The sequence below is a fragment of the Gorilla gorilla genome, chromosome 16 (assembly GCF_029281585.2).
Source record: "Gorilla gorilla gorilla isolate KB3781 chromosome 16, NHGRI_mGorGor1-v2.1_pri, whole genome shotgun sequence".
Classification (NCBI taxonomy): domain Eukaryota; kingdom Metazoa; phylum Chordata; class Mammalia; order Primates; family Hominidae; genus Gorilla; species Gorilla gorilla.
Genome location: NC_073240.2, coordinates 70,140,004 through 70,167,331, shown reverse-complemented (window position 1 = coordinate 70,167,331; position 27,328 = coordinate 70,140,004). Strand labels below are relative to the sequence as shown.

The 27,328-nt window shown below is 50.0% G+C and overlaps 1 protein-coding gene and 1 non-coding gene across 4 annotated transcripts in view; one reads left to right on the top strand and one right to left on the bottom strand.

Annotated features, from left to right (window-relative positions):
- The window catches only part of PAQR5 (progestin and adipoQ receptor family member 5), a 105,018-nt gene extending 77,818 nt beyond the window's left edge, over nt 1-27,200 (bottom strand). The window contains exon 1 of one of the 3 annotated variants that reach the window (XM_004056407.5): nt 27,056-27,200. The gene's annotated coding sequence lies outside the window, so the exon portion shown is untranslated. The remainder of the gene's footprint in view (nt 1-27,055) is intronic. The other 2 variants (XM_019011153.4, XM_019011154.4) reach the window with 2 other exon arrangements.
- On the top strand, nt 946-1,072 carry LOC115930955 (small nucleolar RNA SNORA77). Its single transcript, XR_004067537.1, has one exon. It is a non-coding gene; the product is annotated as a small nucleolar RNA SNORA77 (small nucleolar RNA).
- Nucleotides 27,201-27,328: the final 128 nt, after the last annotated feature.

Sequence of the window (27,328 nt, the reverse complement as noted above, 5' to 3'; positions counted from 1 at the left end):
CCTGGGCTGAATGTGCACATGGAAAGAATGGGCTGCAGCCCAGGAAACACAGCTTCTTCACATGGGTACTCACCCTCAGGTTTGCTGAGGCCTCACTACTCCTGCCAGGCTTGGCTGGGAGATTTGGGGAGTTTGGGGCCCTGGTGATAAAAGTCAGGTGTCTGATCACAGAGAAACAGGCAAATTTGGCTGGCGTCTTTGGAGCACCATTTCCCAGGCACTGGAAAATGATGACTTCAATGGGAAATGATGAAGAAAGTGAGGAAAACCAGGACAGTTTTCAGACAAGTTGAGTTTGATTTGCATGTATTTGCCGTTAAAAAAAAATGTGACTGCATCTTGGAGGAGAAGTTGAGGCTACAGATACATTTCAGAGGGAGAGAAAAGTGACTTTCAAAGCCCCAGGGAATACCTGAGGTCCCACCAAGGAGAGGAACACAGACAGGGGAGCCCAAGGGAGAAGAAAAAGCCAGGTTCATGGGATGATGTGGTAGAGGTGATGATAAGGGTTCACCCAGAACCTTAGTTTCCCGGGCAGATGGCTGTGAGTAGAAACTGCGGTGGGTGGAGAGGTAGATGAGGCTTAAGGAGACATGAGGGGTCACGTGTTTGGGGAGTGGTCAGGGACCAGCCAGGTGAGAGGCAGCGAACTTGGTAGGCTGCTTGGGTTAATGTAGTTCCGAGTTTGCACCTGCCCTGGGGCTGGTAGCAGAAGTGGAGAGTGGGCAGGAATATGCTTGATCATTCATTCATTCATTCATTCATTCATTCATTCATTCAGCACACATTTTCTGAATACCTACTATATGTCCAAAGCTCTGGTAGGAAAGATATGGGGATGAAGAAGCAGACACAACAGTTCTATCCCTTAAGAGCTCACATTCTAGTGTAGATCTGCACTAACAATTGCCACGTGGCACATCTAATAGTAAAGCAGTGGTTATTGCAGACTCACTGTGCACCTGGCTGCAGGCCCAGTGGGTGCTCGTTCCCTCTGCAAGAGAAACAAACATTCCAGGGTGCTGTGGCTGCCTGATCTATAAAGGCGATGCAGCTGCCTGGGGACAGACGGTGCTTAAAAAATAGTGGTTATGCCTCTAGGGGAACACAGAGGACGGCATTATGCTAGGGAGTCAGGGGAGACTTCTTGAAGAAATGAAGCTTGGGGCCAGGCGCGGTGGCTCACGCCTGTAAGCCCAGCACACCGGGAGGCTGAGCTGGGTGGATCACCTGAGGTCAGGAGTTCGAGACCAGCCTGGCCAACATGGCAAAACCCTGTCTCTACTAAAAATACAAAAATTAGCCGGGCATGGTGGTGGGCACCTGCAGTCCCAGCTGCTTGGGAGGCTGAAGCAGGAGAATCACTTGAGCCTGGGAGGCAGAGATTGCAATGTGCTGAGATTGCCCCACTGCACTCCAGCCTGGGCAACAGAGCAAGACTCTACCTCAGAAAAAAAAAAAAAAGAAATGAAGCTTGGGATAAGTCTTGAAGAGTCAATAGGAGTGCCACAGCTATGGGGGAGAACTGAGGGTATAGCAGGACAGGGCCATGGAGGTAGGAAGAGGGCGTGCCATTCGAGGACCTGTCTGCCAGAGTGGAGCGCAGAAAACAGAGGCCAGATGAAGAATTGGTGTGCGCTGCATATGAATGGGGTGGGAATGAATGCTCTAGTGGGACTGGGAAAAGAGAACCTGAGCCTCAGGGATGGTGATGAGACAGAGGCTGGCCACTCCAATTGTGGTGGCAAGGAGAATGCTGAAGAGTGAATGCAGCCTAATTTCAAACCCTGGCTCCATCATTTACTGTGTGCCCTTGGACAGATTCCTTAGTTTCTGAGTTTCTAATCACTTGAATGAGGATCATAAAAGTTTCAACGGCTCTGGTGAGGATGAAAACCCATGGTATCTACCAGATGACAAGGACTCAATAAAGAGCTATTATCACCACTGCATTTTAAGCTGTCTCAGGTCTGCATTAATGCTCTCTCCTGTGCCTTCTGCCCTTGGTTTATAAAACTGCTTGAAAACAGACTGTTTCTCCTCCAGCTCTGACCCACCTCCTGGGCTGGAGCCGTGGCAAATGGGCACTCCCTGTGTGAGGATGGCAGGGTGTTGCCATGGTGACCTCCCAGCTTGGCTTAGGACTCTGAGTGTACTGAGCCTTTTTTCTTTTTTTTTTTTTGCCCTAGCTATCCCAGCTATTCTAAATATTTACTGCTAGACGATTATTACATATCTGAAAAAGCTGAATGATATTCCCTAGCACAGTGCAGAGAAAAATGGAAAACAATCCACATTTCTGGCAACAGAGAACTGGTGGGTAACTTATGGCCACATCCATGCAAAACTGTACCATGGGGCTATTAAAAATGGTACAGATCTGTGGTAACTGACAGGTAACGGTGTCATGACAAGTTGTTAAATGAAAAAAAGCAGGTTATAGAACAGCCTAAATCTCGTAATACTGTCTATATAAAATGGTGCTACATTTAACTGCCTTGTATTTATGAACAGAAGAAGATTTAGAAGGCTGTTCATTGTGGCTCTCTAGATGGTAGTGGTAGATCAGCAAATCTAGGGATTTGCTTTACTCTTTCTCCTTTTCTGTAACAACAGGGTTTGCCCACAATGAGCATGTATATTCTTTTTTCTTTTTCTATCTTTCATTTAACGCAATGCTATTAGAAGAAAATAAATGAATGAGTCCTCTAACTCTTGGCGAGTCTTAAAAGGATTAATTGTGTCAGCCAGCCCATGGGTTGCAAATGCTGGCATTTGCTTGTACATTCACCTGAGAAGGTCACAGGTGAGCCTTACTCTATGTACCCCCATCCTGCCTCTGGCCCAGGAGCACCACTGGCCATTCAGGAGAGCTGGGGACCAAGTCCTAAAGCCTAACAGCTCATGCATTTGGAAAAGCCACCCCATTTCCCTGAGCCGAAGGCATAAAGAGGGGGATCCCTCCCTCACCACCATAGGTGAAGGTGGAGGCCGGTGGGAGCACTCTCACTGGGAGCATGGCAGAGGCCATCTGCTAATAGACCTATATCAAGCACTCACTGTGCGCCAGCCTCTGTATTATCCCTGGAGACTCATGGAGATCCAGGCAGACTCTTGGCCTAGTGGACAGAGGGCTCCAGGAAGGGCTTGGAAATCCAAATCCTCCTCATTGTTCCTGCAAGGTTCTGTTCTCCTGCCCCATGGTCCACACTTTATGTTCAAACAAGAAAATAGCGCAGTCCCCAGCAGTAGGTCCTGGAAAACCCCACTCCTTAGCATATCCTCAAGCCCTCCACAGTCCCCCAGCCCTACCTCCCACCAGCCTTGCCATATGCCTGCCTACCTGTCATCTCGGTCCTTAGTGCACCAGGAACTTCCCACCCCCATGCGCTCTTTGTGCTTGTCATTTGCACTGGATGAGACATCTCTTCCTCCATCTTCTCTTCTTGATGAAATAATTCCTCCTCCTCCTCCTCCTCCTCTTCTTCTTCTTCTTCTTCGTCTCCTTCTTCTTTTTTTTTTTTTTTTTTTTTTTTTTTGAGACAGGGTCTCACTCTGTCACCCAGCCTGGAGTGCAGTGGTACAAACACAGCTCACTGTAGCCTCGACCTCCTAGGCTGAAATGATCCTCTTACCACAGCCTCCCTCCTGAGTAGCTTGGACCACACACACATGCCACAGTGCCCAGCTAGGTTTTTTTTTGTTTTTTATTTTTGGTTTTTTTGAGACGGGGTCTCCCTCTGTCATCCAGGCTGGAGTGCAGTGGTGCGATCTCGGCTCACTGCAACCTCTGCCTCCTGTCTTATCCTCCTAAGTAGCTGGGATTACAGGTGCCCGCTACCGCGCCCAGCCGATTTTTGTATTTTTAGTAGAGACAGGGTTTCACCATGTTAGCCATGGATGGCCAGGCTGGTCTCGAACTCCTGACCTCAGGTGATCTGCCTGTCTCAGCCTCCCAAAGTGCTGAGATTACAGACATGAGCCACTGCACCCGGCCCTGGCTAGTTTTTAATTTTTTTTTTTTTTTAAGAAATGGGGTCTCACTATGTTGCCCAGGCTGGTCTCAAGTGACCCTCCCACCTTGGCCTCCAAAAGTGCTGGGATTACAGGCATAAGCCACCAGTCTTCTTGACAAAATTCTTCCCTTTGTTATGGCTAAACGCAAATGTCACCTGCTCTATAATGCTTTCTAGGGTAAAATTAGCTTCCACTCACTTCTGGGTTCCAGTACAAGGGTATCTATCATTTCATTTGCAAACTTCAGTTAGATTCCAGTGTCCTGGTTTCCATCAGGTCAAGACAGACCCAGCTTGTCTTGGTCATTGCTGTGCCCGTGGTGCCCAGCCCAGGAACACTGTCCAGTGTTCCTGTTCAATGAATGAATGTTTGCTGAGCCACTGAATGACTTCTGCTGTCCACTGCACTCTGAGCCCTAGAGGCAGGGTCTGGCCTGGTTGTCTGGCATCTTCTCCTGGTGGTTGCCACGCTGTGTTCACGAAAACTGCACTTCAGTGCCAAAATTGTATATCTGTTTGGTCCAAAGATACTTATTTCAAAAGTTTAAACATAGGAAATCTCAAACAAACTAATTGTAAAACAAAATGTAGGAGACAACTGGGAAAATGTCAACATTTGCTCTTTTATGATAATGAGGAATTATCAATTCTTAAGGTACAGTAATAGTACTGTGGTTATGTGTTTTATTGGGCCATTTTCCTTTGGAGATGTATACTGAAGGAATTGCAGATAAAATGATATGACGTCTCAGACCGGCTGTAACAGAATCTGGTGGGGATCCAGGGGACTGGGTAAGAGTATAGATGAAAAACGGCCATGAGTTGATAATTGCTGGAGCCAGCATGGAAGTTAATCTACTAATCTCTCAATCTTTGTATATGCTTTGAAAAGGAGAGAATAACAATGTCAGAAAAAACCCTGAAATATGAAATATGTCTTTTGAGTCCTACTCAGATGTTGCATGCCTATAGACAAAGCAAAACTCCATTGCAAGAATAATTACCACTCTATTCACAGACTTCCCTAACATGTGGGATATCAACATGACAGTTTTGAAACTGATACAGGAAGCGTGCATCAGAATCTCCATCTGAACAAGATAAAACCAAAGAACTCAAAGGCAAATCGGAAATGCTTTAGAAACAAAAATTGTGGCTCCTTATAAATAAAAGACGGCAGTCTCTGAAAAAAAGCCAAAAGGCCTTGTCGGCGGAAAATATTCGAAGATATCACACAAATATATCTTCTCACTATTCCCCAACTAGGGTAGAGTCAGGAAAAGCTTTTTCTAGAAAATTTTACAGGGAAAAAAAGCATACTTGTGACATAATGATATTGCCAACATCCTTTGATTTTAAATTTCTGCTTTAAAAGGGATCAAATAGTATCCCTTCTTGAACTTTCCATGACTGAATTTTGAGTTTTTGAGGTGGATAGGTTTTAATGTTTTGAATATTTCATTTTTGTTTATTTTATCTGCTAACATAGACCAGAATGAGAATGTGTATTTTTCTAAGTCAATGTTTATTAGTATTCTAAAGCATTTTTATATTTAAAATTATTAAATATTTGGGTTTCCTGTTTTACATTTTTTAAATACCTTTTTGTAAAATACAAATACTGATTTCAGCATTATATGATATGCATATTATCGGCCCTGGCGATCTTACCCCAGCATGCAATAACTATTTCCATGCATTGTCAGAGCTGGAAGGGGATGCTAGGCACCTCTCTGAATGGACATCCGAACTACCCAGAAAGTTAAAAAATACTAATGCCCAGGCCGAACCCCAGCTCATTTAAATCCAGCTCACCAAGGGTCAGGGGAGGGGAAGGGGACCCACGTCAGTGACTGTAAAGCTGGTCCCAGGTAAGAGAAGCAGAGCCCACCTGGAGCCAGTCTGCTGCTGAGCCCTGTAGATCTAGCACCAGGGTGCCAAACGGCAGCCTGGGCTCTTTCTGGCTCTATGCTACCCAGCTAGTTGGCCTCCAGGGTGGGTGCAGCAGGCAGGGTCCTCCCCCAAGGCTGGGAAAGGGCGAAGCCCCTGCCAGGCTGATGGAAGGTGACTCCAGGCCCTGACTGTTGGGTTCCCCTCACCCCAACAGGGAAGCCTCTGGCTGCGGGGGAAGGCGAGATCCTATCTCCACCCTGCTCTCAAGCTTCTAATCTGATCAGAAACTTGAAGTCTGAGATAAAGCCGCCAGCCTGTGGAAGCCAGACCAGACCGCAGAGGAAGGAAAGGAAGGAGACCCAGAGAAGACTTGGGGCGAGGGTGAGTGCCTTCACATGTCCAGGGGCAGCAGGCTGGGAACCTGGAGGAGGCCATCCAACCCCTGAGAGCAGAACCAAGACCCCCAGACAAGAGCTTCCAGGAGACAGGCTTCATTCAGCTCAACCCACAGAGGCAAGCACCCGCATGCTGCTCCATGGGCACTGAGATCCCTGCTCCAAAAATGTCCAAATCGAGTCTAAGTTTCTAACCCTGGGAAGAGGTGAGGACTGGTTAAAGCTAGGGTAGAGACAGGAGCCTGGAAACCTCTCTGGCAGCAAGTCCCAAGCCCAGCTGTGTTTCCAAATAAACCTGGCTTGTCAGAACCCAGAGCCGCCAAGGTGGGCCTATCTCGAACCTTCTGAATCAGGGTCCCTTGGGGTGCTGCCTGGGGATCACCCTGTTATCAAGCTCCAGTGGTGAGTCCCATGCTCAGCCCAAGGAGGGAACAACTGCTCTGAGCTGTGCTCGTTCGGGTCACATGGCCTAGAATCTGTTTGGGAGACAAGACACTCACAACCAAAAGCAAGCAGAAGTACAAGGAGCTGGGGACCCATAGAGCAGTCCCCCTTATCCATGGCTTCAGTTTTTGGGGTTTCAGTTACCTGCAGTCAACGGTGGTCCAAAAATAGGTATATATAGTGCAACAGGATATTTTGAGAGAGTGAGAGAGGGAGAGACCACATTCATATATATATATATAAATATATATATGTATATATTTATATATATATATTTTGAAATGGAGTCTCGCTCTGTCGCCCAGGCTGGAGTGCAGTGGCACAATCTTGGCTCACTGCAACCTCCGCCTCCTGGGTTCAAGCTTTTCTCATGCCTCAGCCTCCCAGGTACCTGGGATTAAAGGCGCCCCCTACCACGCCTAGCTAACTTTTGTATTTTTATTAGAGACAGGGTGTCCCCATGTTGGCCAGGCTGGTCTCAAACTCCCGACCTTAGGTGGTGATCCACCTGCCTCGGCCTCCCAAAGTGCTGGGATTACAGGCATGAGCCACTGCACCTGGCATCGTATAACTTTTATTATAATATATTATAATAATTGTTCTGTTTTATTATTATGGTTGTTAATCCTTACTAATTTATAACTTACTCTTTACCATAGGTATGTATATATAGGAAAAAACATAGTATATACCAGGTTTAGTACTATCTGTGGTTTCAGGCATCCACTGGGGTCTTGAACTATCTCCCTTGCAGATAAGGGGGACTACTGTACTAGCAGGACAGGGTGAAAAGCAGGTGCCCCAAGAAGAAGGAGGCAGAATGGATGATGGAGGTGAGCTTAAATTCAATCCCACATCTCTGCAGTGAGTGCATGCTCAGTGCTGGGGTCTGAGCTGGGCAGAGTGTCAGAAATGTTGGCTGCCCTCAAAGAGAACCCCATCTTTCTGAGGAGACAGACATACCCAGTGGACCATGAGCAGGTAACAGGAGAGAGGGAGACAGACATCTCTGAGGGATCACCTGCCTCCACCTAGGTGTTAAACAGGTGTCTCAAACATGACATGGCTGCATAATGTCTGACACCAAATCCTGCCTTGTGCTTCGAACAAGCTGCCCCCTCTGCTTCGAGATGCATTTCTTGCCTGCCTAGGCAATTCCACCACACTGTCTGTCCCAGCCCGAGCCCCACTTCATCAGCCTCCAGTGCACCCCTCTTCTCCTCTGAGCCCCTGCTGCAGCTCAGGCTGGCTGGGTGCTCCCAGAGCACACCAATGCCCCTCTGGATGGCAGGGCTCCTGCCTTGCCCACTGCTGAGTCCTCGCAACGAAACATTGCCCGATGTATGGGATAGCATTCAGAAAAGATCTGCCTGGTGGCTCGGCGAAGTTCAGAGAAGAAACCCTGAGCAAAGATGGTGGTGCAGTCAGGGCAGGCTCCTGGTGGAGGCAGTGCTTTAGGTGGATACCAAAGAGGCTGAGGACTTGCTTTGGCAGAGAAGGGAACGATGTCCCCAGAGACAGCAGAGGCACAAGGCAGGGAGGCAGACTGGCAGACGGCAAGTAGGGAGGCCTGCTGGTGCTGAGCTCAGAGAGGCAAGAGGTGGGAACACAGCATGGGGAGAAGGGGAAAGGAGGGTGGGCACGCGGAGAAAGCCAAGACATAGCACCCCGGGTGCATTTCAATGCCAGGCCAGTGAGGGAGCATCCAGGGAGCTGCTGCACCTCCCTAGATGATTTGCATTTGTGGGAAGCTTTTCTAGCAATCATTAACTCTGAGCTTCACCCACTGGGACTAGGGGGATTGTAAATCTATAAAGCTGTAGGTGAGCCATTTCACGTAATCATTACCCAAAGAGCACACCTCACAGGTGAGGGGAAAATGGTCAGGGCAGCCAAGCAGCCAGGGAGATGTGAACTGGCAGAGGGAAGAAGGCTGCATGGACCTGGGTAGGGGGGTGGACCGGCATGGGCCCAGACCTCAGCAGAGACTGGAGGATACTAGGGGTCAGAGAAGGATGCAGGGCCCAGATGGGAAAGGGCATGTCTTGTAAGTGGCCCCACAGCCAGTGGGGAGCTTAGATGGGGTGGGGGAGCCTGGGTGGATGACCCCGCCTGCATAATGTCCAACCACTCCCCCTGGTGTGTATGGCATTTGGGCTCCAGAGTCAGCTCACCCAGGCTTTGAGTCCCGAAGCCCCTCTGGACCTCACTTTCCTCCCTTGTGAAATGGAGATGATGATGTTTGATTTGAAACACCACTATTGAGCACTCAATCTATTCTAAACCCCTTGTGGGCTGGGTGCAGTAGCTCACACCTGTAATCCCAGCACTTTGGGGGCTGAGGCGGGCAGATCACCTGAGGTCAAGAGTTCCAGACCAGCCTGGCCAACATGGTGAAACCCCATCTCTACTAAAAATACAAAAATTACCCAGGCCTAGTGGCGTGTGCCTGTAATCCCAGCTACTTGGGAGACTGAGGCAGGAGAATTGCTTAAACCCAAGAGGCAGGTGTTGCAGTGAGCCAAAATCCCACCACTGCACGCAGCCTGGGTGACAGAGCAAGACTCCATCTCAAAATAAATAAATAAATAAACCCCTTATGGGTATTTTACACCCCACTTAATTTTCACAGCATCTCTTCAGGTGGACACTTTTATAATCCCCAGAGCAACTACCTCTTTGGGGTGTTTCAAGCATTAGTAAGTGTAAGCCCCATGTGTAAGCCCTTGATGCATAGCCGGGACTCAAAAAGAGCAACTGTCATTCTAACTTATGACCAGGGACATGCCTTCTCTGGCCTGTCCCAGGCTACAAGATAAAACGGAAAATGTATTCTCCTTCCTTCTTGCTAGGACATTATTTTTCCCGCTAACCCAATATCATAAGTAACACATTTCAGAATATTTGAATGCAGTGGTGGATTAAGAGCCCCGTGGCTGAAATGTGACACAATGTCATTATTGTAGCATTATTAAGCACAGGCTTTTTTTTTTTTTAAGGGCTGAGGCAAAATGCATTATTTAAAACCTTATGGCCGGGCACGGTGGCTCATGCCTGTAATCCCAGAACCTTGGGAGGCCAAGGCAGGTGGATCACCTGTGGTCAGGAACTCCAGATCAGCCTGGCCAACATGGCAAAATCCCGGCTCTACTGAAAATACAAAAACTAGCCGGGTGTGGTGGAGCACGCCTATAATTCCAGCTATTCTGGAGACTGAGGCTTGAGAATCACTTGAACCCAGGAGGCAGAGGTTGCAGTGAGCCAAGGTCACACCATTGCACTCCAACCTGGCAACAGAGGGAGACTCTGTTTCAAAAAAATTAAAAACCCTATGAATAATGAGAATAACAGTTCATCTAAATCAGCCCCCAAGAACGTGCAGCCCAAGCTCAGAAGGTGTAAATAGTAAGCCCTCCGCCTTCCCCGAGGCTTCACTGCCCAGGACCACCTCTGAGGCTCCAGGCTGGCCTTGAGCTCCTGACCCAAAGACTGCCCCGAGCCCAAGGCGAAGGAAGCGGCATGGGACTGGCAAGTGCATGACAGTGGAGGGGCTGGAGGGGAAGATTCTTACTACAGTTGTCCCTAAACCCAGGTAGTCCCTGCCCCCAGAGCTCCAACTGCCATTGCTTGTCATGGGAAATGATTCACTTTGCCCAGGGAGAAAGAGCAGGGCCTCTATATGAAAAGTGAGAAGAAAGGAAATAACTTCCGTAGTTTAGACACCTCTCCCAAACACGTGTCCCTGGGTATGTGAGGTGGAAAGTGCCAGTCAAGGTGAAACACACTTGGAGATAGGTCCTTGCATTTCTTGGCACAGGAATGTCACCCAGGGCTGGCTGTGGTAAGAAGGTAAGGCTGGGTAAGAAGGTGGAAAAGTGGTCACCTCTGCAGTGTGAGTCAGGGGCCAGCCCCCGTGACTTGAGACTGGAGATTTCCCCATTCGAGACCCATTCCCTTGGGTCTTCAAGGATGCTGGAAAACACGAAGACAAGCTGATGCTTTGGGGAGAAGGGAGGTGCTGTGGGGATTCACTGGAATTATTAGAGCAAACTTTTCTTTTCTTTTATTATTCATACAAAGACCCAGATCTTCCTCCCTGAACAAAGTGAATTCATTTCCTCAATAATTGGCAACCATTGATGCTGCAGGGGACACATGAGAGCAGAAGGGGCGGAGTGGAAGGGCAGAGAACGCAGTTGCAGTCGTGTGAAGGCCCATCGTAAACAGTCTGTGGGGAAAGGAGCTCTGGGCAAGGATTCCTAAGACGTGGTTCAAGTCTGACTTGAGCTGTCCCCTGGGAAGCCCAAGGGATTCTGCACAAGCTGCACACCCTTCAGTTTCCTCATCCCAGGCTGAGAAAATAGAGATGACCACTCCTGCACTGCTCCTCCAGAGTGGTCCCTAAGATCACATTTAATAGAGTGCCCGGCACCAGCAGGCGCCCAGACAGCGATACTGAAGGCACAATCAGGCACAGCCCAGGCACATGAAACCCTTCAGCTCCCCCAAAGCAGGAGTCGTCTAACCCCCTAGAGACCCGGTGCAGCCTCTGTTCTTCTCATACCTGCAGGACACTGGAACAAAGCCATCTATCATAGAACAAGACCCACCTTTATCAGGAGAGCTGTTTTCCCTTTGAAAGTCAAATCTGAGGCCTTGGGACAATGCGGGGTGTTCCCAGCACACCATGCCTGGTGGAGGAGGCCCAGCCAGAGGCTCCCTCTCCTCCCCAGCACACTGCCCAGCCAGCCTGCAAGAGCACGGCTGGAATTCACCTCCTCAGACTCCTCCTCTGTTCTTTTCAAGCCCTTAAGGTAATCCTGAGGGTGTGAAGCAAAAACTTTATCATCCATGGGAGGGAATAGTCCAGATACCTAAAGGCAAAAATGATGCATCCAGAAGAAAGGCCAGGTAGGAATCCAAGGCCCAGAGATGTTGGGTGGCTGCTCAGGACCACACAGAGAGCTGATCACGGGTCCAGAGGCCATGGTCTTGTTAAGCTACACCCAGAAGTAATGTTCCAGCAACTGGGCATCTGGAACTGCCTCTAGGACAAAGGTAAGATTAAACCCAACCAGACTAGGAGGGACAGGAGGGAGAAGGGCAGCTGGGCCAGTCACTTTCCCTTCCTGCTTGGTTAAGCCCATGCTTAAGCCAAAGTTTTCATCCTCCTGTACACAATTTCCTTTTTTTTTTTCCACTTACAATTTGTAAAAAATGATTAGTCAGGTTCTAGAGAGGATGTGTACCAAACACATCGAAGAAATGAACTATTGGCATCCTCTATTTCAGAAACGGAAGCCCTCCTCTCGGAACTCCCTGCTCCCTATCACTCCCTTTCAGCAAGCCAGGATTCCAGGCAGGAGGCATTAGGGAGCCCTGATCTAGGAGAATGGTTGTTCCCTGAGCGCTTGGGGAGGTGGCTGTGAAGGAACTTCAGTCCCTCACAGAAAGGCAAGGTCCCTGAGTCCACCCACTCCCCACCCTGCCCATCCAGCTTGCAGCCCCCACTGGACTCCCCAGCTGGCAGAGAGGGGGCGACATTCACAGACCCCCAACCTCACTGTTGGCAGGAACTCCATTGCCTCCTGTCCCTTTCCTTCTTAGGCGGCTCACCTGCTCACCTGTCATCACCCTCCCACCCCAGGGTGACCAGTCGCCATCCACTGGCCACCCTGAAGGGCTGACACTCAACCTCCTCTCGGGGACACCTGGCTCTGTAGAGTGCCGGAAATGGGGCCTCCCTGGTGGACTTCCTTTTCTCTTACTTCCACTTTCCTACCTTTTCTAGACATACTGTCTGCTCGAGCTCTTCCTTTTTTCAAGAAATCTTCTCTGCCAACCACAGCCCATCTAGGTTCCCTTTATTTATTTATTTATTTATTTATTTATTTGGTTGTTGCTGCTGCTGTTTTTGAGACAGAGTCTCACTCTGTTGCCCAGGCTGGAGTGCAGTGGTGCAATCACAGCTCACTGCAGCTTCAGCTCCCTGGGCCCAAGTGATCCTTCCACCTCAGCCCCCTTGAGTAGCTGGAACTACAGGCACACACCACCATGCCCAGCTAATTTTTAAAATTTTGTAAAAATGGGGGTCTCACTATGTTGCCCAGGCTGGTCTCAAACACTTCAGCTCAAGGGATCCTCCCTCCTTGGCCTCTGAAAGTGTTTGGATTTTACGGGCATGAGACACTGTGCCTGGCTGGGTTCCCTTATTCTCTGCATTGGCAATGGGGACTATAGGGCATATCAGGGAGCCGTGACAGGGTCTTTACTGGGGAGGTAAAACACATACAACAAAGGTTTAAGATCCATGCCACCTGGCCCAGTTCAGGGTTCGTGAGAACTAGGCAAGCACTTGCTGAATATGAGATGACTTCCCCACAAATTCCACTCTCAACAAGGTAAATAACTGTGTAAGCAACGATACAAGAGAAATCCCAAGGTAGCATGAGGAATCGCCCAATAGGTGCATGCGTTCGTGAACTTCCCATGGATTTACTGATTTATAGCACATAGGACTGTGACCTAGGCCAGCATTATTAGAACAGGCAAATCCCCACCCCCAGAAAAGAGTCTCTGTGATTTGAGGCAGTGTGGAACAGGGCCTCAGGCTTCAGTACAGCAATGCCACCACCCACCATCCAACCAGTATTGCTCATTGCTCAAGTCTTCATGCTTTAAAGACTTTTTGGTCTTCCAGTTTCTTTTTTTTTTTTCTCAAGTCAAATGCCCCTGGAAAGTCAGAAGCAGTCACCAGGTATGGGCAGCTGATCCTGGGGGAGGGGGGGACTGGACGGGAGAAGGGGGTTTTTCATGGGGAGGAAGAAGGCACCAAGAGGGCTGAGGCTCACTTCAGATAGGAGGGAAGTTCCCCCGCTGCTGTAACAAGCAGAAGAGAGAGAAGAGGATGACTTTTGCTAGGGTTGAAGGGCAAAGTCAGATGATTGAGCTCAGCCAGGAATGGGGTTTTGTTAATGTGGTAACCAAAAGGTAGCAGGGTAGGGGGTTTACTGTATAGCAAGAGTCAAGTTGGACCTAATGCAAGGTTGGAACGCACATCTAGGTCCTTCATCATAGGCACCTTCAAGCCCCACTCTGAGCCCCCAGAAGGAGTTACCACAATATCAAATCATTCTTGGAAAGAAAAATCCTGTTTTCAAAAAGCATCTGCAGGCTCCACCCTACCTCTTGGACCCTCTCGCCCCTGCCTCCTCTATACAACATCAGATTAACCTCCTCATTGTAGATCTTCCTCCAGCCTCTTTCAGTTCTGATTGCTGTCCTCCCAGACACCCAAACACACCCACACACTCCCCTGCACCCCGCAGTTTGCTCTTGCCTTTCCCACTACAATGCATCTCCTCATCTCCATTCTTCAGAATCCATCTCCCCAGCCCACTTCCTCCAGGAATTCTTCCCGGAGAGCTTGCTTATTTAACCACTCATGCTCTGATGGCTCTGGAGCCTCACTGGGCCTGCAGTTTACTGACCCTTACATTCTATTCCTGTCTGAGGGTCCTTTGTGGTCTCAATTGTACCTGCAGGATTTTAATTGATGGAGGCAACTGAGTGATAACAGAGGCAATGTTGCTGAAAGAAGAATGTATTACCCACATTTCCCAAGAGGAGGGGCCACACCAAACCCAGTGTGTGGCTGCAGGGGAATCACCAGGCTTTGGTCAGTGAGCGTGAGGCCTCGGTCAGATCCTTTATTGGGTTTCAACGGGAAAAGCACAGCAGGGCAGGCTGAGCAGGTTAGGAATGGCTAGTTTAAATAACCCCTGTGGGCACTGGGGCATAGAGGCTGTCCCAACTCATTTGGTACCTCAGCCTGGGCGACTAAGGGCAGGGAAAGATTGGCAGGGTGCATCAGAGTTAGATAAGGAAGTGATTCAGAGCATGGATTTTAAGTTGCAGGGGAGATGGAAACAACTTGGGCTGATTGTTTGCCCTGTGACTAACAAATGCCACACAAACAAATACAAAATCTAAGCAAACGTCAGAACACCATCCACTCACTTCCCTCATCTAACTCAGGTTCCAGGCTTCATCAGTCCAATCATTCTCTTGCTACATCGGTGAACTCTCTCATCCCTCTAACTTCTGCTATCTCGTGAACACAGCCCCTTCCCTAGATGAACTCACGATTTCCTTCACTCTTTCAACGTGTAGCCGTCCAATTCCTGGCACACAGCTCCCTCTTCCCTCCCTTCTACTTGTCATGACAGCGAGGTATCTCCCTTCCTGCCTAAGGACAAGCCCTGGTCCATTCTGGAACTCACCTAAATGCTTCCTCAGGGACCTCCATATCAGAGATCCCCTCTCTAGTGAATCTCTTCCATCAGCACTCATTATTCTTTTTTTTTTTTTTTCTGAGACGGAGTCTTGCTCTGTTGCCCAGGCTGGAGCGCAGTGGCGCGATCTCGGCTCACTGCAAGCTCCGCCTCCCGGGATCACACCATTCTCCTGCCTCAGCCTCCCGAGTAGCTGGGACTACAGGCGCCTGCCACCACACCCGGCTAATTTTTTGTATTTTTAGTAGAGACGGGGTTTCACCGTGTTAGCCAGGATGGTCTTGATCTCCTGACCTCGTGATCCACCCGCCTTGGCCTCCTAAAGTGCTGGGATTACAGGCGTGAGCCACCGCGCCTGGCCAACACTCATAAGTCTTAAAAAACAGCAGTAACAGCAATAATAATAATAATAATAATAATAATAATAATAATAATAAATTGTTGACCAAATGAGGAAGGGAAAAACGTGTAATGTATATTCCAGACAAAAGGCTAGTTTCTCCAATACATCAAGATTCCCTCTGATTCCTCTAATAAGAAAAAGTTCTGATAAGAACAACTTCAAATAAAATTGATAAAACATATGAATAGACAGTTCACAGAAGAGGAAATTCAAATGACTTTTATATCTGTAATAATATATTTAACTTTATTCAAAAATGCAGGTTAAACTATATCAATAAATCATTTTTTGTCTTCCAGATTGGCAAATATTGGTGTGTTTGGTAACACTCTCTGTTGGAGGGTGTGGTAAATGAGTATCCTCATCCACTGCTGGTAGGTGGGTACATTCTTACAGACTCTATGGACAGCACATTGCCGATATCTTTCCAAATATAAACGCACATACCCTTGAACCACCAATTCCACTTCTAGGACTTTATCCTACCTATAGCCACCTACATTTGCAAAATGACTGAAGTACAAGGGGATTCTGTGGGAAATCATTTGTGGTGGCAAAAGGCTCAAAACTGCCTCCATGTCCAAAAAACAGATTAGTTAAATAAGTTATGTGACATCCATAAGCAAGAAAGAAGCAGCTTTCTTTTGTTGTTGTTGTTGTTTTTTGTTTTGTTTTTTTGTTTTTTTTTTAATATGGAGTCTCACTCTGTCACCCAGGCTGGAGTGCAGTGGAGCGATCTCAGCTCACTGTGACCTCCACCTCCCGGGTTCAAGTGATTCTCCCACCTCAGCCTCCCAAGTAGCTGGGATTACAGGCACCTACCATCATGCCCGGCTAATTTTTGTATTTTTGTAGAGATGGCATTTCACCTTGTTGTCCAGGCTGGTCTCAAACTCCTGACCTCAGGTGATCAGCCGCCTTGGCCTCCCAAAGTGCTGGGATTACAGGCATGAACCACCGCACCTGGCCAAGAAGCAGCTTTCTATGTACTGATATGGAGAAACCTCACAGTAGGTAGCTAGGTGGAAAAATTAAGACGCAGGGGCAGAGTGCATGCATGTGCCACCATCCGGGGGAAATAATCTGTATACGTCTTTTCTAACACATGCGTGGAACTGGTAACGTTGCCTCTGAGGAGGGAGGGGACAGGGAGATCGGGGGAGATAGGAGGATGAAAACTCTTCCCAGTGAGATCCTAAACCCACTTCCCTTTCTGGCTTCTTCACTCTCTCCTCACGTCTACTGACACATTTTTGGAAAAACTGTCTGCCAGCTGCCTCTCTTCCCACCTGCTGCCCATTCCTCAACCATCTCAGTCTGGTTCCTCCTCATAGCACTTCAACATCCCCAGGCACTTCTCAGTCCTCATCCACTTACTCGTGCTCCACAGGCTTCACAGTGGCCCATGCCCTGCGCCTGGAGCACTCTTCCATGGGCCTCCACAGCACCATTCTCCATACTGTCCTCCACTATCTCTCTTGGAACTCGTTCTCCATCTCTAAATGTTGGAGCTCCTGCTGCTTCCTGCCAGGCCCTCCTCTCCATGCTTCACTTCTCAGTCTGCAGGCTCTCCCGGGGCTGTCCCATCCACCCCATGGCTTCTCTCATCACCTGTATGCATGTAGCTTCCAACTGTGTAGCTCCAACCAGACCTCTCTTCTGAGCTCAGGACCCCACCTGCTGTCTCCCAGGTATCTCCAACCCAGCATGCTCCAAATGTAATTCACCAGCTTCTAGTTGGTTTCATTCTCTGCACCTGGGGGATTTCCTTAGCACTCTCATGTCCAAACCCTTTCGGTCATCAGAACCTAGAGTGTTCCCTCTGGAAGATCCCTAGAATCTGACTCTTCTCTCCCACCTTCACCACTGCTTGCCTAATCAAAGCCTTCCCCATTCATTCAGTGAGGAAGCTACACCAGGTTCCTCACTGCTGCCTCCATGCTGTCTCTCACCTCAGGGCCTTTGCACTTGCTGGAACCTGTGCCTTGAATACTCTCCTCTACTCTCCACCCCTGCTGTATCCTAACTAATTCTTATCTATCTTCTGGAATTCAGATTAACATAACTACCTCAAAGAAACCTTTTTGACCCTTAGACCAGTGGATCTCATTGGGGATGGTTTTGCTCCCCAGTGGACATTTGGCAATGTTTGGAGATATTTTTGGTTGTCACAAGCAGGGAGGGGGTGTGTGTGGCTACTGGCATCTGTTGCATAGAAGCCAGGGATGCTGCTAAACATCCTGCAGTGCACAGGACAGTCCCACACGACAAAGAATTATCTGGCCCAATATGTCAGCAGGGCCAAGGTGAGAAATCCTGCTCTAGCCTGTCATGTCCCCATGATACATTTCCATAACACACTCCATTTCTCCTGCAGACATTCGGTCTTTAGCTGTGCAAAGGTATTGGCCAGATTCCATTCTCTGAGCTTTATGGGATGAATAAATGAATTAAAGTCACTAGGTCATGTTGATCTCTGGGTCTCTACCCACAGTGCCCAAACCAAACATGCAGCCTGGCAGTGAGAATGTGTGGATTGATATGACATGCCCAGGGCAGGGATTGAGCCACACTGAGCAGAGGCCACCCTGTGTCCTGGCTTTCAACTCCGCAGGGCCCTCCAGGTCATCTGATGGCAGTCCTTGCCCTGGCCCTTGACTGGCTTCTCACCTTGTACTCAGCAACTAGCTCTGCAATGCCTTTTCACACTTGTCAATGCCTCGTCTCTAAGTTCATCTCCAGGTGGTTCTGTGGGCCCCTTAAAGCCACCAGGCCCAAGTTTATCCACTCCTCATCTTGTCAAGTCAGCTGCTCCTCCAGTGAACTTACCCAGGTGCCTGCACCACCATCAACCCAGCCAACAAACCAGAATCCTGGGCACCCTTGTGCGGCACAGCACCCTTCAGACTTGCTCCCTCTACCACCCCACCGACAGCCACAGGGTCCCCCAGCTTTCTCCCACTTGGTCTTCTTGCCTGAAGCCTCTTTCCCTCTCAGTCCACCTGGGACATCCCTCCCAACTATGTCCTTCTAAGATGACCATCAGCCTGTCTCACTTCCTGATGAAAACTCCTTCGATACTTCTCACTGTCCACAGGGAAGAGCCCAAGTTCCCCAGCCTGGTGGGGGATGAAAGGTGCAAGACCTTCCATACTCTTCCCCAGCCCCTCCTACCCTCAGGGCCTCATCTCCAGCCCCAGGCACGAACACCTCAGCGCCACTTTCTTCCTGCAGCCTGGGCTTTTTCCTTCCCTCCTCTCCCCTCTCCTTCCCTCTGAGGTGTCCGGAGATCCCACGCTCATCCTTAAAACCTAATTCAAACACCTCTTCCTTAATACTATGATGGTTCCTCCAAAACTTAAACACAGAAGCACCACATGACCCAGAAACTCCACTTCTGGGCATGCATCCAAAGGAAGTGAGAGCAGGGACACAAACAGATATTTGCATTTCCATGTTCATAGCAACATTATTCACAGCAGACAAAAGGTGAAGCAACTGAAGTGTCAGTAACAAATGATAAACAAAATGTGGTATATAACGGGAGGTGGAGGGTGCAACAAGCCGAGATCATGCCACTGCACTCCAGCCTGGGTGACAGAGCGAGACTATCTCTCAAAAAAAAAAAAAAAAAAAGTGATGTATACGTAATGGAATATTATGCAGCCTTAAAAAGGAAGGAAATTCTGTCACATGCCACAACATGGATGAAACTTGAAGACACTATGCTAAGTGAAATTATGCTAAGTGAAGACACTACGCTAAGTGAAATTAGCCAGTCACAAAAAGACAAGTGCAGCATGATTCCACTTACAGGAGGTATCTAGAGTACTCAAGTTCATAAAAAGACGGAAAGGATAATGGTGGTTGCAAGGGGCCAGGGGAGGGGAAATGGGAAATTATTGTTTACTGGGTACAGAGTTTCATCTGGGAGATGATAAAAAGGTATGGAGATGGATGGTGGTGATGGTTGCACAACAATGTGAATGTACTTAATGACAATGAGTTGCAGACTTAAAAAATGGTTAAATGGGCGGGGGGCGGTGGCTCACACCTGTAATCCCAGCACTTTGGGAGGCCGAGGTGGGCAGATCACGAGGTCAAGAGATCGAGACCATCCTGGCCAACATGGTGAAACCTTGTCTCTACTAAAAATACAAAAATTAGTGGTGGCATGCGCCTGTAATCCCAGCTACTCGGGAGGTTGAGGCAGGAGAATTGCTTGAACCCAGGAGGCAGAGGTTGTGGTGAGCCGAGATGGTGCCATTGCACTCCAGCCTGGGCAACAGATCGAGACTCCGTACCGAAAAAAAAAAGGTTAAATGGTAAGTTTTAAATGGTTAAAGGTTAAATGGTAAAGGTTAAAGGTTAAATGGTAAAGGGTAAAGGTTAAAGGTTAAATGGTAAAGGGTAAAGGTTAAAGGTTAAATGGTTAAAAAAAAAGGTTAAATGTTTTGTATGTTTTACCGCAATAACAAAAGGTAACAACAAAATAACACAACAAAAATTCCACCTCTTCCTCTCGGGAAGCTGCCTGAACATTCCCTCCACCTCCCCAAGCACACGTGTTGCCCCAGCTGCCCACCCCCAATTCCCCGCAACACAGCTCGGTGGTGCTGCCCACACCCCACTCCATGCATTCCATGTACATTCCCAGTACCCTGCAGGGACAGCCTGACAGCCACGTCTGCCCTCTGAGACTGAGGGGTTCTGCAGGCAGGCACTATATCTCACTCCCTTCTCCTGTCCCACATCTAGCCCACAGTCCAGAGCAGAGTTTCTTCAATGAAGGAATGAATCCCCCAAACCAATAGCTCTGGGTTAGTACTATCCCAAACCTCACAGTCTGTTATTCCCAGAACAGTGATTTACTTCTAATATTCATCAACAAACCCCTCCCCCTGCCAAAGATCGTCTGCCCTTCCATTAAGCGACAAGGTCAGAAGGGGGTTTCCGTGGATGAAGTTAATAAACAGCTAACTTGGGAGGAATAAACAAAACAAAACCCAGGGTAGGCCGGCGCAGGCGTGCCCTTCCATCTAACAACACCACACTCCACCCTCTCTCCCTCCTCTGCTTGGTGGGTGGGCTGATTCACTTCCTGTGTCCCCTCCCAGGGCAGCGTGAGAGGGGAAAGTGGGTGGAATGCTGAGTCCTAGGGCATGAATAGTTGATTACTCACCACGCTGCCCCGCACTGGAAGGCCACTGACCTTAGTGTGCGGGCCCGAACCACAGGCCTCTCTCCCCCTCACTCCGAGCCTCGCCCCACCCACCCCGACTTATGTAACCCAAGGTCTGGAAGGCGAAGAGAACTGGCCTTGGCTCTCAGCATGAGGTCCAAGGGGCCCCTCCACCCAGAAGTCCTTGCACACCCCACCTGTTGACTCTTCATTCACACCCAGTCCACATTCATGAAACACGGGCTGGAAAGAGAACATGGTCTCCCCTGTCCTGAGGATGACCGTTGGGAGGGTCTTCATAGATCATTGATCCCAGGGGTCTCAACCAGAGATGGAGTGTCCCCGAGAGGACATTTGGCAATGTCTGGAGACAGTTTTGGTTGCCAGGAAGGGAAGGGGATGTGATGGTGCAGTGTCTGCTGGGTAGAAGCCAGGGCTACTGCTAACTTCCCACAATGCACAGCACATCCCCCCCTCTCCACCACCCACCACAAACACAGAATTATCTGGTACCGAAAGTCAATAGTGCTGAGGTTGAGACACCATGATGAATCCAAGCCGCACAGAAGAGGAAACTGAGGCAGAGGAAGTGACAGGATCAAAGTCACACTATGCATTAGATAATGTCAGAATTAGAATCCAGGGCTCTCTACCAGCCACACTAGCCTTCAGCTCCCGGGAGTGCAGTGATCAACTCCAAAACAAGTGGCAAGCTAGTGGAGTGGCTGAATTTGGAACTCTGGGGCCTAGAAGCTATCATAGTTGGTCTCTGTGTCTCTGGCAGGCTCCAAATGAATCCCACCAACGTGAACCTGACCATCTTGGTCACAGGGTTCCCAGATAATCAGAGGAAGACTGTCTGAAGGGGCTGTGGTGTGTCCAGGCAGAATGACCCTGTCTGAGGCTTGGGCAAAACTCACCCCTTAAGTCCATAGCATGCTAGGGGTGGTCCTGGCTGAGGTCAAGGTCAGAAGAGAGGATGACTGTGTAAGGCAAAACCTGGATCGGAGGACAGGGCATGGGTATGAATTAAACCTTGGATCACCGATTTGGGGGCACTATCTTTTTTCCTAGATGCCAAAAACGACTGTAGCTCTCGCACCTGCTGGATCCTCACTGCCATCCTGCGTAATTTCAAACTGATGTCTAGAGTCACCCTTACCATTTTCTCCAAGGAGCCAACACCATGTCTCCAACTGCGGGCCAGACACCAGGGCATCAGAGCTGACGGTGCAATCCCATTATTTATGAACAACTGACTCACATCATGTTGCAACAGGCATACTTTTCCATCCACTGTGGCTGAAAGTCAGCAAACTTGTAGTAACAGTGGTAATAAAGAGAAGGCCAGGGCAGTAGTGCATGAAGCTCTGTCTTAGGTCAGGGCCTCACCCTCTTCAGGAGCAGGAGCCCATAGAAGGTGGTTGGGGACAAGGATCGGGGGGGTAGGGAAGGGCCTACAATGGCCTCAGTCACAGAAGAAGGCCCCATTACAGATTCGTTTCTTCAGGCAAAGCGTTATCACTGCTCCCTCACCTGCCTGTCTCCTTCCTCCCTAATTTTTCCAACAAGCTTGAAAACTCCTACATATCCTTCAAGGCCTAATTTCTGGAGTCCTTCCCCCAGCTCCAAGGTTCAGGTGCATTCTAACCCTGAATTTGGCAAACCACAATGACGATGGAAAAAGATGTTTGGGGTCAACAGCTGGGCTTGGGGAAAAAAGCCAAAGCTCCCCATGGATGGAATGTAGAGGCCTGCACAAGATCTGCTCCTCTGTGGGAGGCGTGCTGAGCACTGTGGCCTCTAGGCTCTCTTGCCAGATTCCCAAGTGAGGCCTCAGAACCCCAAGGCTTCCCTGGCCTCTGGCTGCGTTTCTCAGACTGGTCGATTATCCCTAGCCCAAGTCCATGGGAACGCCACTCCTTCTCCCACAGCTGCCTGGAGCCTGGCTTTGGACTTCCTTAGTTCTCCAGTGCACTGGAGAATTGATTGATTGATTGATTGATTGATTGATTGGATGTGCTTTTTTTTTTTTTTTAATTGCACTGGGTAATTTTAAAAGGCTGCCTGAAGAGGGCACTATTTTCACCAAGAGAGAACTCACTAGCAGAGGAACTGGCTGCCTTGGGAGAGCAACCCTGGGAGGTTTTCTTTGAGGATGGAGGTCTGGTGGGGATGACTCCTTCCTGGAACTCACCAATCGCTTCATGTGGCAGCTGTCCATTCAGTCTGGGAGCTGCCCCTTTGGATAACTCTGGAGGCAGCTGGCCTGAAGGTTCTTGCCAAGGGCCTCTTAAGCACCCCTAGCAACCAAGGTAATTCAAAGTGGGGGACAGAGACCCAAATTTGAATTAACTTGATTCTAATTAGGAAAAGCTCCAGCTCTGCCTCCAAGAGTCACTCCTCGCCTCTGGGTCTCAGTCTCCCCAGCTGTATACTGAGAAATGGTGCATTGGATGTGTTCATCTACTCAGCACATGTTAACTGAGCACCTACTACACTCTGATCTCTCGGGAGAGACCATGGAACGAGAGAGACAAAAGGACTTGCCCTCACAGAGCTGCTATTCTAACAGGGAGGACAGATGGCAAACAAGATTAAGGAGTGAGATCTATAGGCCATCAGAAGGGGATGCGAGCCATGGAAAATGAAGCAGAGAAGAAGCAGGGGGACATGGCTGCTAAGGATTAGTCCAGCTTAGAGACTCTGGGTCTGAAGCTCTTACTCTGCTGCATCCTTGTTAGGAGTCAAGAATGGTGGCAGGAAACTGGGCAGGGCCATGCGTGAGTACAGGGACAGCTCTCAGGGGTGGTGGGGATGGTGGGTTTGTTCACGGGCTTGAGTCCCAGTCAGTCTCTCAGCGGCTTCCTCCAGGAAACAGAAGTGACCAACCCCGGGTGTGCTGGCCTGTCCTCAGGTCAAAGGCAGACACCTGGGTCTGCTGAGGAGTCCAGGGGTCACACAGGGTTCCTGGCAGGGCCCCAAAAGTCCTGACTGAGGGGCGGGTTTCTTCAAAGCAAGGTGGGCGGCATCCTCAGGGCACTGCCAGTGACTCTTCTACATCCCTCCCTCTGCCCTGGCCTTCGATGAACAAGACACTGGCCACCTCCAACTACAGGGGCTCTCAGACCCTTCCTTCCCTCCTACTGATCCTCCCCTGCATGGTGGGGTGTCCCCTCCCCTTACATGGTGGGGGAGGGAGAGGAATTTGAAAGTCCCCATTTCTGGCTGGGCACGGTGGATCACACCTGTAATCCCAGCACTTTGGGAGGTAGAGGCAGACAGATCGCTTGAACTCAGGAGTTCGAGAGCAGCCTGGGCAACATAGTGAGACCCCACCTCTACAAAAAATACAAAAATTAGCTGGGCAAGGTGGTGCATGCCTATAGTCCCAGCTACTAGGGAGGCTGAGGTGAGGAAGATAGCTTGAGACCGGGAGGCGGAGGTTGCAGTGAGCTGAGATCATGCTACTGCACTGCAGCCTGCTCTGTTGAGACAGAGCAACACCCTGTCTCAAATATATACATCTGGCCAACCCGGAGTTGGTCAGTTTTGTTTTCTGGAGGAAGCCGCTGAGAGACTGACTGGGGCTCAAGCCCATGCACAAACCTGCCACCCCCACCACCCCTGAGAGCTGTCCCTGTACTCACGGATGGCCCTGCACAGTTTCCTGCCACCATTCTTGACTCCTAACACTGCGCTAAAAAAAAAAAAAAAAAAAAAAAAAAAAATCTCCCCCCATTTCTTATGAATTCACAATTTTTCTCTTCCTGTAGGGATCATTTTTGAAAACATGTCTTGCAAACCTTCTGTGTACTCAGGATGAATGAGGGATGCCAAGATGCTGAGAAAGGACTTACCGCCAACCAGGGAGGCCAGGCTAATACACATGAGAAAATAACAATCCGCTCTTACAGTTTGATTTGCAGCCCACAGAGTCCTTTGGAACCACTTACTATCTCCTAAAACCACACAGGGTCTGTTGCTCTCATTTTACAGATGAGGAAATTGAGGCCCAGAAAAGCACCTTCTCTTCCCTCAATACATAGCTGCCCCATGGAGTGGTAAGGAGAGAGAGGAGACAATGAAGATTAAAGTTTCCAAATAATTCCAGTTCCAATTCTTACCCCCAGAGGGATGCATAAGAATTCTACGTAAAGGGACAAAGTTGCTCTGCCTCAGTCTAGGGTAGGGCCAAGCTTGGCATGGAACCCACCAGCCTCGGCCTCTCCTTGGTGGGACAAGGGTAAAGTGAAAGTCCCCTGTCTCTCTGGAAAAGCACATGGGGGCTGGGTGCAGTGGCTCACGCCTGTAATCCCAGGCGTGGGAGGCCAGCCCGGGTGGGTCATCTGATGTCAGGAGTTCGAGACCAACCTGGCCAACATGGTGAAACCCTGTCTCTACTAAAAATACAAAAATTAGCTGTGTGTGGTGGCAGGCGCCTGTAATCCCAGCTACTCGGGAGGCTGAGGCAAGAGAATTGCTTGAACCCGGGAGGCGGAGGTTGCAGTGAGCTGAGATCTCGCCCTTGCACTCCAGCCTGGGTAATAGAGCGAGACTCAGTCAAAAAGAAAGAAAAAGAAAGAAAGAAAGAAAGAAAGAAAGAAAGAAAGAAAGAAAGAAAGAAAGAAAGAAAAGAAAAGAAAAGAAAGAAGGAAGGGAAGAAGGAAGGAAGGAAGGAAGGAAAGAGAAAGAGAGAGAGAGGGAGGAAGGAAAGAAAGAAAGAAAAGAAAGAAAGAAAGAAAGAAGGAAGGAAAGAAGGAAGAAAGAAAGAAAGAGAAAGAGAGAGGGAGGGAGGGAGGGAGGGAGGAAGGGAAGAAAGAAAGAAAGAAGAAAGAAAGAAAGAAAGAAAGAAGGAAAGAGAGAGAGAGGGAGGGAGGGAGGAAGGAAGGGAAGAAAGAAAGAAAGAAAGAAGAAAGAAAGAAAAAGAAAAACGGAAAGAAAGAAACGCATACGGGCTTAAGGATGTACTCTTGGTGTAAGGGGAAAATGTTGCCCCACGTGGGTAAGGGTGCCAAGGGATCTCAGTGGTGGGGCTGGACACCTTTCTGATCCAACTTTTCAGAGTGCCCTTTCTGCTTGCCAAGGGCAGAGATAAGGCAGTTGGAAAAGAAGCTTTGCTGTTGCAGGCTAATCATTCCATTCTCGCAGAGCACCTTCCGTGTGCCAGGTACTATTGCTACGGCAGGGAACAAAGCACGTCCCTGCCCTCCTGCAGTTCTGGGAGCTTAGCAAGGCTCTGGCTGGCTCTTGGAGGACCTTACTGACTGGAGTTTGTGTCTGCTTGGAGGTGCCCTCTCCCCTGAACCTCTTTCACAGGCAGAACCTAGAGGGGTGGGGAGTGGGGTAAAAGAAACAGACCTCTGCTGAGTCAAGGGCACTGCAAGAATGCAGAAGCAACCATGCAGCTCTGGAAGGATGCGGTGGGAAACCCGCCACTCAGCGGTGGAGAAAAGTCCACCAGTTTCTCCGGCAAATGGCTGAGCTTCGTTGGGCCTCCTTGTCTTCTCATCTGCCCATGTGCTAATATCTACTCGCCATTGGTTTGTTAGGTTCAAATGAAATCAGGGATGTGTCCCTGTTTGGCTGCTGGCTCTTGTCAGATCCCCTGACCTCTCCCCATCTCTTCTCTATGGCTCTGCGTGGGAAGGGGCAGTTGTCACTCCCGACTCCCACTAAGCTGAGCCCTCCTCCCAACCTAAGCGGGAGGAAGCCGGTTCTGCTCATGGATAAGTTACCGGGCTCCTGAGTTCTTGCTCTGCTGGGCCGGGGTCCACCCCCTCTCCTGGGCTCATCCGACTGGGACTTGGGAAGTGCTAGGGGAGCCAAGAGATGCCCAGCTGGGGGCTGTGGCCAGGGGCGAGGCCAATGACAGAGCAGGGGGAACTCCCTGTAGCTGGGCACCCACTTCAACAGGGCCGGGACCGACCCCCGCAGGCAGTGGGCCGCCCCTCACCCACACGGCCCTGCTCAGCCCAGGCTCACATCTGGCTCAGGAGGCGGGAAGCGCAGGTGTAAAGAAATCGCCACCTGTGCAGCCCCAATCCCAGGGTTTTATTAAAGTGGGGGCGGCGGGAGGGGGGCAGTGGAGGAAGGGTCAGCGGCGCAAACGCCCTGGAGTGTGAGAGAAAAGGTGCGAGAAGGCAACAGCTCCCCTCACCGCCCTCGATTGCAGCAGAGAGCCTTCTGCACGGCGGCGGCCGCCCAACCTTCACACCGGCCCCGCGTGCGGTGAAAGTGGCGGAGCGGCGCCGCCGCCGGATCAGGGCCGCCCCGGCACAAACTTTCCCAGACCCGCCCTCGGAGCGGCCACCCGGGCTCCACGGGCTCCACGGGCGCAGGGCGGCTGGGGCTGCCGCGGAGGGCGGGTGCGCGTGGACCGGGAGGTGGGGAGGCGGCGCGCGGCGGGGAGTCCCGCCCCGGGTTACCTGGGTTCCAAGGGTCTCGGGAGTCCAGTGGACAGGGCGCGGGGACAGCACAGGCAGGCCGGAGACCAGACACTCCTCCCGGGCTGCGGCGACCCTGGACTCGCGGGCCCTGCACCTGGCCCTGCGGGTCGCCGCGCCTACCCATGCCGGTCCCCGCCCGTCCCCCCCGCGCGGGGCGGGGCGGCCCCGGGGGAGGAGCCGAGGGCCGTGGGCACCACTCCCTGAGATCACGTGCCACCGACCCTGGGCTCTGTGACTTCCAAAGACTCGCCA